This window comes from Mustela lutreola, chromosome 6 (genome assembly GCF_030435805.1).
Source record: "Mustela lutreola isolate mMusLut2 chromosome 6, mMusLut2.pri, whole genome shotgun sequence".
Lineage (NCBI taxonomy): Eukaryota > Metazoa > Chordata > Mammalia > Carnivora > Mustelidae > Mustela > Mustela lutreola.
Window position 1 is genome coordinate 152,798,543 of NC_081295.1, and position 21,836 is coordinate 152,820,378.

The following is a 21,836-nucleotide window of genomic DNA, read 5'->3' on the forward strand; positions in this document are numbered from 1 at the left end:
GACCTCACCAGGAATGGACAGGTGTCCTGCTGATGTGGTCCATGGGGGTAGAGAGCAGGGGGAGAGGCTGGAGAATGGATCTGGACAGGCAAATAGAAGGATCTTCAGTTTGTCTTCTGTTTCTAAACTGAAATGAGTATCGATGAAAGAGTAAGGCAACTTTGGGGTTGTCTTGGACGTATGTACACGTATGTGTGAGAAAAGAGGAAAACAAATCTCACTTCTTTTTTCTTTTGCACATTTAGCTGTCCAGTTCATTAAGAACCCTAAGGGTCAGTGCCATTGCATTGTCTCTAATGAGGTGGGGCAAAAAGGGTTAATATGATAGTTATAGTAGATGATGCCTTTGTTTCAAATTGTTCTTGAATGTTCCTTTCAGTCAGTAATCAGAGTGGGACTTGATCTGAGTGGCAGTTCTGAAAATGGATAAAAAAGTAATTTTCTTTTGTATGTAGTGGACCTATAGGGCATTATTTCACTCAATTCCATGTGCTTGATAAAAACAAAAAAACACAAATAATAAATATTTACAATAAGGCCACTCCAGACAGGCCTGGTGTTTCGTCTAGTTTCTCAACTGAAGAAACAGCAATTGGTTTCGATGTTGAAACAAAAGCTGACCGGGCAAGGTTTACTGCAAGACACTAAAGTATGTACTAAACCACAAGTATCTTTCTTTGTGGGCGATCTAAAGAATGTTCAGGAGTAACTTTCTCTGAGATTCTTTCCCCCCGATTTAATTGCTGAGTAAGATACACGGCTCTGCTGTGTGGCCCAGTAGATGACTCAGGGTGAAAACAGTCATTCTGCATAATGGTGGGCTGGCTCCGTGCATTTCAAAGAGGCCTACTGAGTTCTTGTCATTTATTAGGGCTGCACCCTTATAAATATAAAATATAATTGTATGCACATCAACAGGCAGTGTAGAAAGGACACAGTCCTCCGCGATGTAATGGTGGCCTGAGTCTCGTTCCAGAAACAGGACAGGCTCCTCCTGTCTTGGGATCATTCTCCTGTGCCCTGCCGCCCACCGAGGTCATCCTGTGGCCTGTGGCAGGAGTGCCCACACAATTCTCAGGCACCTTGCACCTGGCTCGAACTATAGTTGTGCCCCTTCCAGAACTCTGCCTTGGCAACTGTGGCATCCAAACTGGGCCGTATCTCAAGAGGTTTTTCAATCCAAAGGGTTTCACCTTGAGGTTTTAGCCCATAGCAGTAAAATAGACTTCTGGGGAAATAAATGCAAACTCGTGGTCTTGATTATCCTTGACATTTAAATCGGAACTCTAACTAAATGCATTGAGGTCTGTTTTCATAGGGTAGGTTGGTTTTCTTGGCTGTGCAATGGTACCTGCCAACGCGTAAAGGTAGGCGGTTCATCACGTGGACGACCTACTGTAGGCTATGTCTGCATGGCGGCCGAGGGTGAAACCGACACCTACAGCAGTCACTTCCGGTTGCCTTGGTGGGCTGCAGTCTTTGCCTGCAGCGGAAAGGCTCAAAGATACGGGATTTGACCCTGGGGTGGTGGTGGGGGATACAGCTTGCATCGATTGTGAGAAGAAGTGATTAAAATTTGGTTTCGGCCTAAAAATGAGCATTTTCGTGTTTTTGAGTTTCTGCTGCAGACGAGGCCGTGTGGGAGATGGGTGATATACAGCATCACATTTCCCTTTTTATCCACACGACAATACACGACAAGGAGTTTACAGATGGAGAATCTCTTTTTCTCTTGCTTTCTTTCTCCTCTGTATAATTTGTTTTACATTTGAACCCTTCTTTAATCCTAAATCTGTTTTGGACTCAGCCATTTTTTTTGTTTTTTTTCTGACCTGCTGTCACAAGCTGTTCCCTCTCTCTCCTGGATGATCAGTCGGCCCCTAATTAACATCCCTGTTTCTACTTGGGCTGCCTTCAATGTACGTTCTGCTGTTTGCTAGACTTCACTTGAAAAATACAAAGCTAGGGGCGCCTGGGTGGCTCAGTGGGTTAAGCTACTGCCTTCGGCTCAGGTCATGATCTCAGGGTCCTGGGATCGAGTCCCACATCGGGCTCTCTGCTCAGCAGGGAGCCTGCTTCCTCCTCTCTCTCTCTGCCTGTCTCTCTGCCTACTTGTGATCTCTGTCTGTCAAATAAATAAATAAAATCTTTAAAAAAAAAAATTTCAGGTCCTGAGACTTACAGTAGCTTTAAAAAAAAAAATACAAAGCTAATGACGTCTCCCCTCCTTCAACCCCTGAATGGCCTCCCTTTGTCCCTTAGAATAAAGTCCATGTTCCTGTGTCACTTCCCATGGGTCTCCCAGGGCTGACCTTTCCCTGGCTTCACTCATGTCCCTCCTCTCCCTCCTCTGTCCAGACTTCCTTACCAGCTTGAGCTGTAGTTATAAATATTGAAAGATTCTAAGTTCTTGGTGATAACTGAATATTCACTTTAAAATAGCGTTTTGAAAATAATAGATTATTATGGATTATAGTATTTGGGGAACGGTTTAGTGACAGAGCTGCATGTTATGAAACAGTTTCATAATCTGTAACCCTCCTGTGAAAATGATCATAAACTGCTTTTTAATTTTTTTTAATCGTCCGAAGTAAAGTTTTCCCTCAAAGATTGCTTTTAAATCACAATATTGCTGGGGTATTTGCTTTTGCCTATGCAATACCACAAAGAGATCAGTTGCTGCTGTGTAACTGTGTTTGTTTATGTTAATAAAAGAAAGAGGAGAAATTCATCTGTTGGAAAGCTCTTGGCATGTGGAAGGTGAAGTTGGTTTATGTTTGTCATTCGTTAGTTGATCTGTGAAGTTTAATCCCCAGTCCAACCGGTGTTGAGTAATAGATGTGCAAATGTTGGCCCTGGCTTTGGTTAGCTTCTTTCTACTGAAATTTATAAACACCTCTGGGTTGTTAGCAATTTACAAAGATTACAGTTTGCCTGAAACTAATGATTCAGGAGGATGTAGGAAGGTCCCTTCGTTCCTCTTTCAGACCTTATTTTTTTCAGGCATCTTTTAATAGATGAGAATAACTGAAGGTAGAGAAACACAGCTAATGCTGGTTAGTGGCGAGACGTAGGCATTTTAGTTGGTTTTCAATGTTAAGGAGTCATTGCTATTTTGGTATGTGCTGCCTGCCAGTTACCTTTTTCTCACTGGTGCCAGTTCCTCTCTGAAAGGAGATTTGGGGACAGAGAGGTTTCTAGAAGCCAGTGAACCCGGCTTTCTTATTGGTGACAGTTTGAAAAACAGTGGCTGTGGAGACCTTCACTTTGCAATACAACTTGAATATTACTGGAATGTATTCTCTTCCTGTCTGTTACCTGCATCTGTTTTGTAACTTTCCATGCACCTTTCCCTGGTTCCCAAATTAATTAATTTTCCAACGTGATTTACAACTGTGATGTAGCATTTGTGGTGTCTGTAGTGTAATTGTGAGAGTAGTCATTTTTGAAGGTTGGCTTGTTGTTGGAGAGTTCGGAATAGTAAACCCAAACACGACAGTTCTGTTTGGGTGCTTTTAAAACGGACCAGTCTGGTTGCATGAGCTTAGAGCTGTCTTCTTCATTCCCATAAAATAATTTCTTAGGTGGTACCTTCAAAAGTAGGCATTTAGAAAGACAGAAATGTCTCAAACAACTCGTGAATATAGAAGAAAATTTTCTGTTGTGGGTCAGCTAAAAGGTGAAGTTGGTTTTGAGTGTTAGCAATGAAATTCTGACCTTTTGGGATACTCTGTGAGATTCTCTGAGACAAAATAGCTTTGTAATGTTTGTTTCTTTTACTAATTTATGACTTTTGCAATTTTAGTGCTAAAAGGAATATTCTTTAGGGGAAAAAAAAAACACTGGAAGTGACATTTCACTAAGCTCTCAAGAGTTTCTGTTTGTTTTCAAATAAATAAAAATGCTGTATGTGATGCTCTTTGCCGACACTCTTGTATGTTTCACAAGTCAGTTTGCAAAAAACGAAGCTATTTTTTGGTGAAGCAAGGTGAAAATTCTGAGTCGTGAATCCCAGTTGCCTGAAACAAACTTCCAACTGTGGATCTACTGCCGGAAGATTCTTGACATTCTTACTCTGTTTGGTGGAAAAAGTTATTTTACTCTTAGCGATAATCAGATACGTGACACCTGCAACTGACAACTTTGTTTTCGAACCAGGTCTGTCTGGTACTTGTGGAAATCTGACAAGGAAGAAGGGGCAGAAGAACAAGGTGGGCGTGTGACCTTCAGCAAAAAGGATCATTGGAGCAATCAAGTTCATTTCTCATCTTTTATGACACCCACTATAGATGACTGCTCTCGATATACGGTCCCATGGATTTAGAAATGAATATAGCTTGCGTACTGCTGTATCAGGGGCAACTCCTTATTGCTTACTACCACCTTTAGAAACAGAAGGTCTGAAATGCTTAGGCTGGAGTGGCAAGTTAACTCACCACTGGATTCCTGATCATTCTTTAGATCTTAATTAGATAGCATATCTTCTACCTTGGCCCTGCAAATGCCTCGTGGTTGCAAATTTATTTTGAACCAAAGGCAGATGCTTTATCTGTAAGTCATCCATTCCTGCCTAAATGTTTGGGGCTATAGATCAGTGGGCCCTTTATGAAATCATAGCCAGCACTTTTACTAAATCTTAATGGGCCGCTTACATTTAATGGCAAATGGGACAATACCTTGAGCTTTCCCAGACCGGTCTACTGCACTTTAACTGGTAAGAAGCAAAATGAATTTGGGGTACCTGAGGTCAGACTGAGCATGATAGTAAGCAAGTAACAGACTATAGCCAGGATCGTCTTCTAGGGAAGACATTTTGGGCACCAGCCAGGCTGTAATACATGAACTATGTTTAAATATATATTGTAAACACAGGTCATGATCCTAGGATCCTGGGATTGAGTCCCACGTCAGGCTCCCTGCCCAGCGGGGAGTCTGCTTCTCCCTCTCCTTCTGCCCCCAACCCTGCTTGTGCTCTCTCACACTCTTTCTCAAATAAATAAACAAACAAACAAAAAACTTAAAAAAAAAAAAACTTTACAGAATATCTTCTTGATGATCACAAATGATTTTAGATTTGGAAGGGGCTGTTTTAGGATCCTTTTAAACCCAAGGTCCTCTGCAGTGTCTTTCTTACACCCACAAACATCCACATAAGTGAGCTTCGCTTAAATTGACTCTCCCACTGCTGGGATATCCCTTGTTCTCTTCTAAAGCATACCTACTGGTGCCCCCTGTTAGCTGACTAGCTACTCAGGAGGGCCCCCTGCAGGCCATCACAGCTCCCTGTAGGTGAGTTAATGTTCCCCGAGAAACGGTGTTGTCTGTCTTCATACTGGTTAATGCCCATGGTGCTTGCTATTATCATTATATAACATCATGAAATAGTATGTAAGGGTATTTGCATACTAACTACATCTCTTTACATACTAACTTACATGTCATTACATGTAAGTTTGATACGCGAGCTGTTTCAATAAAAATAAGAATGGAAGACTTTGGTAAGACCCTTGAGTCTGAAAATATTCACTATCAAATTAGGAATAATCGGGCGCCTGGGTGGCTCAGTGGGTTAAGCCGCTGCCTTCGGCTCAGGTCATGATCTCAGGGTCCTGGGATCGAGTCCCGCATGGGGCTCTCTGCTCAGCGGGGAGCCTGCTTCCTCCTCTCTCTCTCTGCCTGCCTCTCTGCCTTCTTGTGATCTCTCTCTGTCAAATAAATAAATAAAATCTTAAAAAAAAATAGGAATAATCTATCAGATGGAAACAATTTAAACAATTATATCTTAGGACTCTGTACTTAGATTTCTTTTCTACTGTCTTCATATGATTTTACGTTAAAGAAGTGAAATCTAGAAATCATGGATAAAGTGTAATAGGTCCGGCCTTTGGGGGAAAAAAGGACACTTATAGGTGTATTCAAGGTAGAGGGCAAGGCCATATGGGAAGAGAAGCATTTATTTCTTCTTTGGTGGTCGGGATCGTTGTGTTTGAAGGACTTTGCCATTCACCAAGAAGCTATTGGTGCTGATCACTTTGGTTAAGAGGGATTCGGTCACTGACTGTAGCTGCCCCTGGGTTGATCCTACTATGTATTTACACAGGTAAGGTTCTGACTACTTCTCCATGAAAGAAACCCAAGTTTGTTTGACTCTGTGTTGCACAGACTTTTTGGAATTCTTAACTCTTTTCTGGTTTTCATTTCTGGGGAGTTAAATTCCAATGTAAAATTTCAATCCTCCACTGTTCTGTGCTACTTGTGAGAGCACAGTGTTAAGAATTTTGCCATGCTGTGGGGAGGAAGAAAAATGCATCAGCCATAGTCTTAGTTCTTGAGTTTACTGTCCAATGTGGAAAAAACATAATTGAATGGACTGATACAAATGTGGTATGGCAGATACAGAAGTATTTTATATGTGAAGAAATTGGGGTGCAAAGAGGTTTAAATATCTTACCTAGAGTTGGACAGTAGAGCATGGATAAAAAGCCTGATACATCTGACTTTGAATCTAATATTCTTTTCAGTTTATTTTTAAGATTGTATTTATTTATTTGAGAAAGAGAGGGAGAGAGAGAGCACACGCATGGGTGAGTGGGGGTAATAAGAGGGAGAGAGAGAATCCCAAGCAGGTTCTGCACTGAGTGTAGAACCCTACTCAGGACTTGACTCCATGACCCGAAGCCAAAACAAGAGCTGCATGCTTAGCCGACTGAGCCACCCAGATGCCCCTTTTTTAGTTGAATAGCATAGTTTGAAGTATCATTAAGTCTGACAAATATACAGTAAGCTCCCATAGTTTTCAGCTAAATTATCTTAACTCTATATTGAATTATAAAAACAATTTTATCACTAACTCAGATTTCCAAATTTGTTTTCTAGAATATAGAATAGTAACATACAAAGTGATATGTATCCCCTTTTTCTTAAGTATGCTTTGTTTTAAGTACTTAATGAGGTTTAGCATTATTCTTCAGTAAACCAGTCAAACTCATTCCCTCCCCCCTCAGCCATATTGGGATAGAAGGTTTTTTTGTTTTTGTTTTTGTTTTTTTGGCTTTTCCCTCAAGAGGTAGCCAGTTTGTTGGAGTCTCACTGAAATATGTAGAAAGCCATGCATGACTGAGATGTCTAAAGGCCCATCTTCCATGTCAAGAAGTAGCACAAGAGGGTTTATATTGAAAAACACATTTTTTGGAAAGCATTTTAATAGCTTATTTCAATTTTCTCCATTAAAAGACCAAAGAAGAGAGTATAGACTTTTTTTTAAAACTCAACTATGTAAATTAGAGAATATGCTTTATTGACATGGTATCCTTAGACAATAAGCATAAGGGTACATAGTGGTTATTTGTTGACATGGTTAAGCTTAGACAATAAACTTCTATCATGTTTATAAGTTATAAATGTTTTTCTTACTATAGTAGAAGTTCCTTACTGGAGACAAGATAAGAATGATTTAAGAAAATAAAAAATCTAAAGTATCATTTGTAGCAGCTACTGAGGCCATTATTTCTTTGTAAAACTCAATACAGATGTTTAAGAGGCAAACAGATAACGTACATTTCAATTCTGTGTTTTCCCTTTATAAAACTGAAGGATACCGAGACTCCTTAAAGTTTTGAAAGGACATGCTTGAATGTTTCATCATTTCATAACTTTCCCTCTTGGCTCTTCTTTTTTCCCTATTCATCTGACAATGCTTCTTTCTTTTGAAGATCTGTTTGGTTTTAAACTATAATCCCAGAGCCTTAAGCACATCTCCTTATTTCGTAGAAGTGAAATCTTACAAGGGCTTGAATAACTGAACGGTTTTAGAATTCGTAAGATGGCAGGTCAAAAACACGGATGGAGTGTGTCAGCTCGTCCAGAGAGCAGCTGAGAGCTGAACGTTTATAATAGTCCATTTTGCCTGCAGCCTGGGGTCAGTGGTTGGGGTGTGTCAAGTACTATTGGGTCAGATTGTGAAGGACTTGTGTGACAGGTTCAGGGATTTCGTATCCTTAAAGAATGGTAATGGTGAACTTGGAAGGAGATGTGGAATGAGAGAAATTTGGGGGAAGGGTATGAAAGCAAAAGATATTTTTCCCCTAATATATCCATGAGGGAAGCAGTCTAACATATTAGCTATAGATTATGAAGTTTGAGGTTTTAAATCCAAAAATCTTAAACCACTTTTGCCTTAGGTATAACTACCATGTCTACCAAGAATAAGAAAAAAGAAAACAAAGGTGCGTATGGGGGTTGGTTTGTTCCCTATGGTTGTTGTTGTTAATTTAATTGTTTAAGGTGAAGCAGCTGCATTAAGGGGTGCGTTTGTGGGATTATGTCCCTGAACAGACTTCTGTGCCCTCAGATAATCCCCCTCCTCACGGAGATTTCCATTGCTTTCTCTGTGTGAGAGCCACCAACGTATGGAGGAGATTGCGAAGAGATAGGATTCAAGTAAGCCGTGAAGTGGGTTTACAACCTGGTACAGTGCACAAAAGGAAAGCCCAGGGAGAAACCAGGAGGCCCCGTTGCAGGGCAAGCCTGGAAGGTTGTGGAGACTGGGCTCAGGAAGTCATGAAAGGGAGACAGTGTGGAGAAGTTCAAAGACGTTTTGGTAGAATTGGCAGACTTGGATGACTGTAAGAGGCAGAAAAAAAATGAGTGCAGTTTGTGATTTGGGGCACAGACGGGATGCTGAGAGATCACTGGTGGGCAGATCAAAGAGAAGGGAGGTCCGTGGCTTGGAAGCAGACGGCTTGGGTTTCTGCTGCCGCACTTTGGTCTAAAGCATTTCTGTCATTTAGAGGAAGCCTGAAAGTTTCAGAGGGAGCAATGATCTCCATACTTATCAATATTCTGGGTCTAGCAAGGGGTGTAGTTCCTGCTTCCTGCTAAAGCCACCTTAATGTGAGTTTCAGTGTACGTGCCAATGAGTGAGTTGGCAGCCTTCCACCCTTGGTTGGCCATGGGGTTACTTGTGACTTTTGTAATGTATTTGTGTATCCATAGGTATTCACAGCATTGGTAGTCTAGCACAATTATGTCAAGCTTTTACCATATATATAGGATTCTATAAGAGATGTGGTTACCCAATAGATGTATTCGAATCCATGTAATAATTAGCTGATATAGCGCATCTTTACCAAAGAAAGTAATCACAAATCTGATTCTGTCTTACAAAGGCATATACGTACTCCTCACTGTGAGAAATGCTTGTCTGAAGGACATTGAAGACACACATGTGTAGGTGGTTGGTTGTGAGTGATCTAAAGAAAATGAAGTTAGTAAAAAAATATATATATATCTTCTACCAGAAATTCGGCATTCATTGAGAATTGGGCAGTGTTATTATACATTATTATTGAAATGAAATGAAACATGTAAAATGAATGAGTTATATTTTGTAAAGTACAGCCACTTCGTGGGCGATGTATTTGTAGCACGGTTTTGTTATGTGTTTCCTGATGTGAGGGAAATGTGAATGGTGATGCAGTGTTCTGAGCTGATTTAGATTTTGGAAGGATAAATGAAATGGAATTTTTGATTGGGATGAATACATTAAATTGTTTGGTTCTACATTTGATTTTGCTTTATGTATAGACTTCATAATAGGGTTTCAAATACATAAAAGGGAATTCATTCCATAAGCTAGAGTCAGAAATTCATTTTAAATATTTAATGATTTAATTAAGTTTTATTAGTGTGATGCTCTTTGCTTTGCCGATTAAAAATTGACAAGCGCCTCATCTGTTTTTTCTCTCTTTTTCTCCCTTTTTGGATAGTATCTTGGTTAGATTTGTTTGTTCTGTATCTTTATAAACAGTGATAAATACTAATTTTTCAAAATAAATGCTCTTTTTAAACATTTGAAGTTGCCAAGAGATAAATAATAAACAATCATAAAGCATTAAAATCAACAGAATTTACTCATTGCCTTGCCCTTTGCTTCAAAACTGATATTTTATACTGTGTCTCTAGAGAAAATTTGATTTGCTTTACTCTAGTTTTCTCTCTATACTGATGATCTTTGCCAGAGTGCGGGAGGTGTTTCATGCCCCAGCTCTCCGGCCGGGTGCTCAGGATGCTGGCCATTGCACTGGACTTTAGGGCATGGCCAAAAGTGAAGCAGATGGTGGTCCAGCAGACAGTGGGCAAGAGGAAATTCCATGAATCACACCACTATCAACAATGGGTTCACTGTGAGGTGTTCGTAGGGAGTGAAGGTACCCCAAGTTTATACCTCAGGTATACATACAGGTACTCCAAGTGGTTATGGAAATACTGTATAAAGTAGAGACAGACTTTGAACATATGCATGTCTATGACCTCTCATATGCATATTTCATTTATGTTAATTAACGTAAGAATCCACGTCACTGTAGCTCTGGATAATTTGGTGGCTTGAGAAATTTTATTGACAAAATGAGAGAAAGGGAAGAGAGTATAGGTTGGAATATTTATCCAACAGGCAACAGTGGATCCTGCGTTGCCAAGAATATGATTCTCCAGACTTCTCTGACAAACCCCCTGCCTTCTGCCCCAGTGGCGATCAATAGTAAACATTACCTTCAAAGGTGCTTCTGAAGGAAAACTAAAGTATGTTTTGGAGGTAATAGATGTAGGTGGTTGTTTGTTATCCTCTTTCTCTCTAGAAAAATATAATCAACCAAAATTTACCCTTTCCTTTTGTCAACTTTCCAAGACCCAGGAACACAGACTGTTAGTAGATAGGCAGGTATCGCAGAGCCTGTTGGAAGTTGGAATGGTGTTATTCAAGATGAGGACTGAGCTTCCCATTATGGTAGTCATTAGCCACACGTGGTTATTAACATTTAAGCTTAAATAAAGTCACAGTTTATTCCTTCAGTGTCGACAGGTGTTTTGTGGATGCCATATTGGACAGCACAGAAAGATTTCCGTCATTGTAGAACATTCTACTGTACAGCAGTGGGTTAGAAAGTATGGCATATGGTACCTAAGAAACAATATCCTTTTATCGATATTATTAGACACAGTAAAACCCCACCATTTCAGTTAGGATGAGTGTGTTTTGGGCTTTTTAAGTTTTTAATTCCAGTTGGTTAACGTACAGTGTTATATTAGTTTCAGGTGTAGGTTACAGTGGTTCAGCATTTCCATATGTCACCCCGTGCTCCTCGCTAGGACACTCCTTAATCCTCACCTCCTGTTTCATAACCGCCCACCCACACTTCTCCTCCCTCGTAACCACCAGTTTGTCCTCTAGAGTCAAGAGTCAGTTTCTTGATGTGTCTCCCTTTCTCTTGTTTGCTTTGCACATTTGTTTTGTTGCTTAGATGTCACGTATGAGTGAAGTCATGTGGTATTTGTCTTTCTTGGACGGACTTTGCTTGGCATTATGCTCTCTAGCTCCATCCACGTCATTGCAAATGGCAAGATGTCATTCTTTTTTTAGGCTGAATTCTATTCCATTGTATACATATACCACTTCTTCCTTATCCGTTCATCAATCGATGGACACTTGGGCTACTTCCGTATCTTGGTTCTTATAAATAATGCATGCATCCCTTTGAATTAGTGTTTTTGTATTCTTTGGGTAAATACCCAGTAGTGCAATTGCTAAATCATAGGGTAGCTCTATTTTTAAATTTTCTGCAGAACCTCCATACTCTTTCCCATAGTGGCTGCACCAGTTTGCATTCTTATCAACAGTGCACGGAAGTTCCTTTCTCTTCACATTCTTGCCAGCCCTGGTTGCTTCTTGTGTTGTGGATTTTAGCCATTCTGAGAGGTGTAAGGTGATAAGTTATTGTACTTTTGATTTGCTTTTCCCTTTTGATTAGTGATATTGAGTGTCCTTCCATGTGTCTGTTGGCCATCTGGATGTCTCCTTTGGAGCAATGTCTGTTCTTATCTTCTGCCCGTTTTTCAATTGAATTATTTGTTTTTGGGGGGTGTCGGGTTTCTAAGTTCTTTATATATTTTGGATACTAATCCTTTATCAGCTATGTCATTGGTGAATATCTTCTCCCATTTTGTAGGTTACCTGGTAGGTTTATCAATTGTTTTCTTCATTGTGCAGAAGCTTTTGATTTTGATGTAGTTCCCAGTAGTTCCTTTTTGCTTTTGTTTCCTTTGCCTCGGGAGACATGTCTAGAAAAAAGTTTTTATGGCAATGTCAAAGAGGTCACTGTGCGTGTTCTCTTCTAGGATTTTTATAGTTTCAGGTTTCACATTTAGGTCTTATTAGTCCATTTTGAATTTATTTTTGTGTATGGTGTGAGAAAGTGATAAATATTTCCTGTTCATTTATATGCTAATGTGGGTGCTGCCAGTGGTGAGGCCGCTTTTCTCTGTGATGAAGGACCACGCTCTTCCATCTTGTGAGTCTGCTCTTCCCCAAATCCTTGAACTCCTGCTGCCAACCGCCTGAAGGGTGAAGTTGCACTGGCCTCTTCACCACCTTGACCTGAAAGTGATAAAATCAATTTTCTCCTGTAAATCAACTGGTGAGAACTAGTCGTAGGGCCCACCTAGACGCAAGGCTTTCCAATAGCAACTCTACCTTATGGAATGAAAAGCCATTGAGAAACTGCCAGTTTCTCAGCAGTTGAGAAGCTCTGCAAAACAGATATGAATTTTATATGGAAAGTAACTAACAGGGTACCTATAGTGGCTCAGTCGGTTAAGCGTGTGCCTTCTGCTCAGGTTGTGATCCTGGCAGGGCTCCCTGCTCCCTGGGGAGTCTGCTTGTCCCTCTCCCTCTGCCCCTCCCCAACTGGAGCATTCATGCATGCTCTGTATCTCTCCCTAGCTCTCTCTCTCAAATAGATAAATAAATAAATAAATAAAATCCTTTTTTTTAAAAAAGCAACTCATGGTTAAAGGATAGTTTTCTTCATTGTTGAACTAATTGTGTGCCTTCATCTTTAGCATACGTATATTATTGTTTTCTACCTTTTCTTAAGAAATTGTTTTTCACATTATAATTAGATTATAATTTTACATTATAATTTGATAATCTCTGAAAACCAAATAATAGCTTCATTTTCATGTTCTTGTGCATTTAAACACTTTGTGCCTTATAGATTAAGAACAGTCAGTAAGACCAACCTCATTTTTACTTACTTTATATAAAATGTTATAGATCCAATGAATATTTATATAAAAATGGTTGTATATTTTTATGTAGGCTTTTAATTTTATAGGTGAAATAGTGATACTCTGTTCTTAGAGATTTTCTCTTGTGGGTCTGAGTATGATTTAACTTAGAAGACTAGAATGTATATAAAATTAGAATTACATTTATCATGTGTAGTGAAGTAACACTTGCAAAGGAGTTTCCTTCATTATATATTATATATATATATATATATATATATATATATATATATATTCCTTCATTATATATATGAAATATATATGTATTTCCTTCACTATATACAAGTTGCTGGTAAGACTCTCATGGAATTGTCTCTTGTAAATCCTTTCCAAGTTAAAAGATAAATCCATGCTCAATTTCTGCATGTTTTGGTTTGTTTCTTGTGAAATTTTTTTTAAACAATCTCTACACCCAATGTGGGGCTGAACACACACAATCCCAAGATAAAGAGTCACATGGTGCATCCCCTGAGCCAGCCATCTGAGCTCAGATCTGCATGTTTTATACATGTGAATATCGTAATTGGATACCCAGTGCCTATATATGTGTAAGCATACTTCTCTTTATTGACCTTGGTTGGCACTTAAAAACCTCAAAAGAAGATAGTTCAAGGAGTTACCCTATGTCTGAATTCATTTTGACCATTTTCTTTTCTCTAGATATCTCCATCTGTAATCTCTAATACTGCCTCTCTATCTTATCTGTCTATCTGTCATCTCTACTGACAGTCCTCTGCACAGTAGTGTGGGATTGTAAAAATAACCTTGAGAACTGAAAATGCATAAAACAATTTTAATAATCATTAGGAAAAAATATATTTTATCAGTGACCTTCACAATTTTTTGTTAAAACATTAAAAACTCTCTTATTCTCAGTCGTAAATGTATAGGGAAATGAAAAAAAAGCAGTAAAACTCTATTTAGTATTTTATAATTTGAAACAGAAATTTGGAGAATTAAAGCACTTTGTTCCTTTATAAAAATTTTCAAGGGTAGTTTGAACCATGCTTGCTGTCTTCTCATCATGTAACTCACGGAATGAGTATCTTCTTGGCCATGGCAAATTGCCATACTTCGAAGTGTGGATCACCTTCTGGCATCTCATCCTTTGTGCCTTCAGTGTCATGAAATATCCCCGAGCGTTCTTTTAATGTGAAATTTATGTTTTACAGATGTCACTTCCTCCAAGACAACTCGACCCTTTTCATCACAACTAGTTTCCTCACGTTTGTTGGTACGTCCTCTTTCACTGTGTTTTTATTGGTCATATGTCCAGAGTGTCTCAGCTGGTAGCAAGGTCAACGTCCCCTGGTCAGCCATGCATGAAAAATTCTAACTTAACTTCCAGTGTTAGTGCTGTACATTTCTGTGCTCTACTTCCATCTTTGTTGGCCATTACCCTCTTGATTTGATTGTCCTTTTTTTTTTCCCTTTTTTTTTTTTTTTGGTAGATGTTAACTGGGATTTTCGATGGGAGACAAAGGAGCAATGGAATGACATGCTTTTCTGTCTGTACCTGCACAAACTAACAGATGTACAGTGATCAGTCACCAACAGACTGACGAAAGTGTGACCGCTGGTCACGGGATAGGGTGCAACATTGACGTTTTTATGTAGAGTTTTGTGGACTGAAGAGCTAGCAACAAAGTTTATACTTCAAATGATTACTCACATTTGATATCTTGCAGTAACTGAAATTCAAACCCTTTTGTTGGAGACCCGTAGTATTTCACTAAACCGCGATAGCTGAAATTTGTGTATATTGGAATCGTGCAGACAAGGATTGTTTGTTTCTGTGTGTGATTTCTTTTTATGGAATCCTCTCCCTCCTCCTCAGATCCTTTTTCCTTCTCTGCTATTATGACTTCAGCTGCATCCCATATAAAACAAACACCATGAAGCCCTTTATTTATTCTGCTACAATATGTCTATGACATAAGCTGGGATAGGTTTGAGGAAATGAAGCATCATTGTTGAGAGAAATTGGTAAAATATTTGGCTTTGGAAAATGGAAAAGGGCTCGAATTGGAGAGGGCTAAAAAAACACTGCACCTGTAGGGAGGGTCATACCCAAGTGACTGCACACCCTCCGCACGCCTGGATATGATGACGTTCCACGTTAAGAGTGAAATGTTCATTACTCGAGATAGTGTAACTTGAAACTAGTTAATTATGGGATTTGAAAAAGAGCAACGCTGATATTTACAAATAAATTAGATGTGACTCTGGTGGGTATATAGAATAAATTGAAACAATTTTAAACTATAAGGGATAAGATTTCTCTTGGGTTATCGACAATAAAATCTCGATTTGTGGTTTTTAAACTTTAAAATGTATTTAAATTACTGGCAGTTTTTATTAAAAGACAGATTCCAGGGTGGGGTCTGAGATTTTGTAGTTTTAACTACCTCCCGGGGAATGCTAAGGAGCTGACCGAACATTGAGTATGAAGCATCTAGAACTACCAAGATTCTGCTGTATAAATTTAGGAAGCCAATGGCTTTAGCAAATACAACTATATCATATTTAAAATTGCTTCATTTGCCTATTTTCTGCTTCCATGACAGTGGAAAATAAGCACCGTTAAGAACTGCTTTGGACCTTCCTTATCTTTCAAGCTTCCTCTTTGCGTTTCCTTTCCGTGCCTTCTGAAAGATTCCTTTCTTTACTCCGACACTGTCATCGCCTTCCAGTCATTCACCAGCTCACCGAATCTGGCTACTTCTAACTGAGACCCTCTGAATGCACATCAGGACTGCCTCATGGTCACCTGTGTGATGTGTGCACAAGGTCTGGTAATGTTGAGCTGCCTTCATGCAGTTCTCCCCTCTTCTGGTTTCCGGAACATTCTTGCTCTTGTTTCTTCTCCACCTTTTCTGATGTCACCTTCTCCACCTCCTGCACCAGCTCCTCTATCCAGACCCTTCAGTGTTATTCTCTCCTTCTCACTGGCCAGCTGCTCCTCACTGGCATTTCCCCTATGGCCCCAGTTGCCCATTTACCATGCATATTTCAGTGACTCCCAAATTTTGATCTTTCTGTCTCTTAAGACTGTCATAGGTTCAATCCCATAGTGACCTTGGGCACTATCCTGACCCTCGTCAGATTCCTCTGACAATATTTCCCATTTCTGTACATGGCAGAGGGGCAGGTTACAGTAACTAGATCAATCTGAATTTATTTCTCTAGGATGGGACATTCTGGTTTGACGCCACTGTTAGTTACAGCTGATTTGATGGATGCATCCAACATATGAATATGATATATTTCCTTGGTTATGTTTTTGATTGTGGTCATCTCTCTCGATTTAAAACCATACTAAGCATATTGAAAAAAAAATTTTTTTTGAGAGAGGGTGGGGAGGGAGGGGCACAGGGCGAGGGAGAGAGAGAATCTTAAGGAGACTCTGTGCCCAGGGCAGAGCTGACATGCGCTCGATCTCATGACCCTGAGGTCAAGACCTGAGCTGAATTTGAGAGTCAGACCCTTAATTGACTGAGCCACCCAGTTGCCCCTAATCAACAGTTTCTTTATCAAGGACTACGTTATACATCAAACGTTTATTTTTATAGATGGAATCTTTGGAATTGTCCACATTTGGAAAATAACTAATTTTGAGTTTACTATTCTATTCCTTTACATTAATAAAAATGTAACATGCAACTAAGACATAGCCTGAAGAATTTTAGCATGAGAAATGTGCTTGATAAACAGGGTATAAATAGACTGTGTTTAGTGCATTTAATTCAACACATAATTATTAAATATTTATGAAGCATCACCATTTGTATTAAGTCTTGCTGGCCTCAAATTTTTCATGAGAAGGAGGCAAATATGTGCCTAAATAATTATAGTCAGATGTGTTAATTTGTATGGTAAATATTAGTAAAATAGGCTATAGTAATTCGAAGGAGAAGACACCCAATCGATCTAGAGAAGTTATGAGAATTTTCAAAAAGGAAGTGGAATTGAGTCTTTTGGAGACCTCTTGAGGCATGAAAAGGGGAGAGAAATCTGGATTTCGGAGAAGAGCACATGCAAAGACATTAAACCCAAAAGGGCACTGAGGGTTTGGGATAAGTGGTAAATCGGTAGGTTCGCTCTGTGTTCTTGGGTGGCGGAATCCTTGAGCCTAGGAATGAAAACTCTGCTCCTCCTCTGTCCTAAAGTCAAACTTCATTACCCTGGTCTTGGAAGAGGGTATAGGGCCCTTGATGAAGGAAATTCCAGGGTTCAGATTCTTGAAGGATGAAGGCATAAGGCCCTGGGGAGGAACATTCCTTTAGTCCTAGGGAAGAAAGCCAGTGCAGGGATTTCTACAGCTACGTCTAGGGCAATGGCTCCATTGCCAAGTCTGGGGATGGAGCCCACGTTCCTTACGGCTCACGGGGAGGTTGCTTGGGGGTGGTTGGATATAGAAGAGGAAGCTGATCATAGGGATTAGAAGGAGATTGTTATTTAAAAACATAATGGTCACTGTCTCTGGCTATAATTAGTGTAATCTAATTTTACTGTGTAGGATCAGAAAGTTAAACCAGAACAATTACACTTCTCAGTTTATGATGTGGTTGTGAATGAATTATTGATTAGCAGTTTTATTCATTTTCAAAGAATTAGAATGCTAGAAACTATACTTAAGCCAAAAGTTGTATTAGACAGAATTAAATCTTTTTTTCCTCTCCAAATTTGATTATTGCCAGCACTTCTAATCTTGTGGTGATTCAAAAATATAAGCGTAACCAATTAGATGCTGGAAATATCAACAAATTAAAATATGGTGAGTCTGTGGGGCCTTGAACTCCTGTGTACTGACTTAGGCCATATATGTGACAGAAGAGTGTTTGGGCTTCCTAAATATGAAACTTCATACCCACTAGTGAGGCCCAAATTCCTAGCTAAAACTCTCTGTCAAGATAGAAATTTGTAGGAGAAGAGCTCTATGGCCATAGGATAATCATATTTCAAGAGGGTTTTCTTTTCAATAGGCCAGTCAGAGAAAGACAAATACCATATGATTGCATTCATATGTGGAATTTAAGAAACAAACCAGCAACAGAAAAAAAGAGAGAGAGAGACAAACCCAGGAACAGACTCTTCACTCTAGAGAACATGCTGATGGTCACCAGAGGGGAGGTGGCTTGGGGGCGGGTGAGATCGGTGATGGGGATTAGGGAGGGCACCTGTTGTGATGACCGCTCCTTCATACCTGGAACTAGTCTAACACTGGGCGTTATCTCAAAGGACTCTTCATCACAGAACATGACTCCGATTTACAGTAAACCAATGTGTTTGGGAAGAAATCCTGCGGTAGCTAATGACACCATTGGGAAATAAAATAGGAAAAAAAAAAAAGATGAAATGGGTCAAGCAGGAAGCAGAGGAAAAAAGAAGGAAGAACAAAAATTGGTAAGAGGTTGTCTGTCCTGGATAGTGCTGGGTGCTAAGATGAGAAAGGTTCCAGTTGTACCTTAATGAACGTCACTATTGTTGTTATTATTATTAAAGATTTTAATTTATTTATTTGAGAGAGGGGGGGAGCATGAGCTAGGGGGAGCAACAGAGGCAGAGGGAGAAGCAGGGTCCCCACTGAGCAGGGAGCCTGATGCGGGGCTTGATCCCAGGACCCCGAGGTCATGACCTGAGCCGAAGGCAGGCACTTAACCTGTTGAGCCACCAGACATCCCACACAAGTCTTTTCTTGTAAAGCTTCCACTTCCTGGAGCAGTGGGTGTTAAGAAATTAAAATTATGTGACATATGGGTAAGTAAAAGTTAAGGAATTGAAACCCCAAATATAAAAATCGTGCCAAACCTCTTAGTTCTCCCTCGAACTTGGGGACCAAATTAGGAGATTGGAGTTCCAAACTCTACTTGGGACCAATCAGCGTTGCTGATACTACGAATGTGCTTTGTTCACATGCTTTACACACAGGAGGGGCTGCGGAGAAGACACCCCACCTTTCTCTGGCAGTTGTAACTCCACATACTGTTTGTTCTGCTTAGTCTCTTGGTGGTTCTAAGTGTAATTCATTTATTTTGCTAGAATTAACTATAGAAGAGATTCATTGGGTGTGGTGGATAAAAGTCCCTTTTCTCAGCGAAAGACATTTTAATCTCAGGAATGTTCATATTCTTAATGAAAGCTCTTAAGCGGGCAGCTGTAGAACCTTATGAAAAAAAAAAATGAAGTAAAACAGTCCAGTTGAGCAGTAGAGATTCAAAATCGTTAGTAGATGAGACATCTCGATGCCTTATAAAAACCAACTTGTTAAATAAACCGGATATTTTGGCATTGTGTAGACAAAGTCATAGTTCTGTAAACATTAGGTTAGACGGCATCAGATTTTTTTCTGCTGAAGATAGCTCCGGTGATTGAATTCAGTGTTTTAAAAAGTTAGGGGCGCCTGGGTGGCTCAGTGGGTTAAAGCCTCTGCTTTCAGCTCAGGTCATGATCTCAGGGTCGTGGGATCGAGCCCCGCATCGGGCTCTCCGCCCAGCGAGGAGCCTGCTTCCTCCTCTCTCTCTGCCTGTCTCTCAGCCTACTTGTGATCTCTGTCAAGTAAATAAATAAAATCTTAAAAAAAAACAAAAAAAATTAAAAATAAATAAAAATTTAGCTAAAAAAGTAGTGATTTGGGGGGGCGCCTTGCTGGCTCAGTCAGTAGAGCGTGCGACTCTTAATCTTGGCGTCGTGAGTACAGGGTACAGAGATTCCTTAAAAATAAAATCTTAAAAAGAAGTGATTTGGTTTTATAATATAGAAACAAAAAAAGTTTGTTATTTTCTATTGGGGTGATTTTATTTAAAAGTGGTTGGGACATACATAAAAATGAAAAACATGTGTAGTGGGGTGGGGGACTGCTTGGAACAATACAGATTTCTCTGTCAAAATAATATTTTACAATTCTAGAGTTCTTTTCATTTTTCAAAAGTTTCCATATATAATTTTTCTCATCTAATTCTACAGTTTTTTAAAAAATAGTGTGAATTATTACGTTTTCCGATTTGGAGGTGAAGAGACTGCGTGCGTCTCAGGCAGGTGAACTGACGCGCCTAGACTGACAGGTTGTTACAGTAACACTCCTCACATCGTTCACACGTCCCTGTATCTACTCCCTTACGTCGTCTAGACCCGCTCTAACCGCACTGACTCATGCTGTTTTTGGCCAGTGGAACAACAGCAAACAGGGTACACACAGCGACTTGACGGGGGCTTGTGCAATGCTCTCTCCCTTTCTTCCTGTTGGGGATCTTTGTGGTCCCAGGTGCAGCCTGAATGGGGCTCCTGGAGGCTGGGCTGGAGTCTCAGACGTGTGGATGAGGTCAGCCTCGCTCTACTGGCTCCAGCAAGACAGCCAAGGGGGTAGAACCAGCCAGCCAGCCAGCCCTTGGCATCATGAATTAATAATCCGTTGTTGTCTTAAGCCACTACCTTTGGGGATGGTTTTTAAAGCATCAAACACTAACTCACAAACCTCCAGTCAGGAGGGAGGAGGCAAGACCAAAGCCCAGAACTTGGGGATCCAATTTCAGCCCTCCGCCGGGGGATGGAAAAGTGGGTCTTTGACCCAGAACTTGAAAGGAATCGATCTAAAGGATTTTAAAGATTGGAAAGGGAGAAATCGGATCCTCTTACAGTGACTCTCGGAGGCTTCAGTTTTCGCTTATTTTTACAAAATTCTTTTATCTTTGTAACTGAAGAGCTGTTAGCTACCCACTCTTTTTTTTTTTTTTTTTCCTCTTTCTATTTGTTCCGTCATCTCTTCTATCATAGTATGTGGCTTTTATTAAGGGTTAAGTTTTCTAGGGAAAATGTAAGCTAAAACTGCTCAGGCTTATTCATGTATTGTCTTTTGACATATTTATAATTCAGGGTATATGTATTTTACCTTCTACAGGCCTGTGGTGTTGAATAAAATAACCAGGCGAACACAGGGGAACGTTTTTTTATTTTCAAACTTACCTCTGCAGGGGCTGTGCCCACTCAGGTCAGTAGTTCACAACTGCTTAAAAATAAAACAAGCTATTTTTGTTGTTTTACATGACACCAAAAAGTCACGCAGAGGATCCCAAGGAAAACAAACATTCATGCTTTCATTATTTGTTGTCTCAGTAGTTGCTTTGGTGAATTTCCTTCAACTCTTCCTCAGTTTCTTCTCGTTTTGTTACGGAGATTGATCTTTTTGAGGCCCCAAATAATTTTTTTTAAAGTAAGATTTAATTTGAACAGGGATGGGGCAGTGGGTCCAACAATGGTTTTCCAAGGGCGGGCGGCCGCAGCTTTGAAGCCCAGCCTCATAGCCATGGCTTCATAATGCCCCACTGGGGGGGAAAAAAAATCCCACAGAAAAGTAAACATTTTGACAAGGATCTAGACATCAATTGGAGCTTGTCCAGTATTAAACAGAAACACATGCTTTGTTCAAGGCATTTGCAGAAACAAAACCATCCTGCCTTCTTTCTTTATTTATTTTTTAAGCTCCGTCTTCCATTTATGCTATGTCATGGCTAAAGAAGGCCATGAATTGGAAACAAAGGCAAATTCTCCCAAGCAGAGTCTGAAACACATCTACCCTCCCTTTCCGGTGCCTTGACCCATGACCTCAAGGCACCGCACCCTTCCACGTGTGGCTAGAAATACGCTTTGGCCAGGTCTTCATTATAGATGCCAAAGACAAGAAAGCTGAGCATACACCCCTCCCTCTGAGGAAA

At 40.0% G+C, this 21,836-nt stretch overlaps 1 long non-coding RNA gene across 1 annotated transcript in view; it reads left to right on the forward strand.

Annotated features, from left to right (window-relative positions):
• Positions 1-21,836, forward strand: part of LOC131834810 (uncharacterized) — a 231,162-nt gene that overhangs the window by 204,692 nt on the left and 4,634 nt on the right. The window contains exon 5 of the long non-coding RNA XR_009354958.1: positions 14,298-14,359. This is a non-coding gene — a long non-coding RNA (uncharacterized LOC131834810). The remainder of the gene's footprint in view (positions 1-14,297; positions 14,360-21,836) is intronic.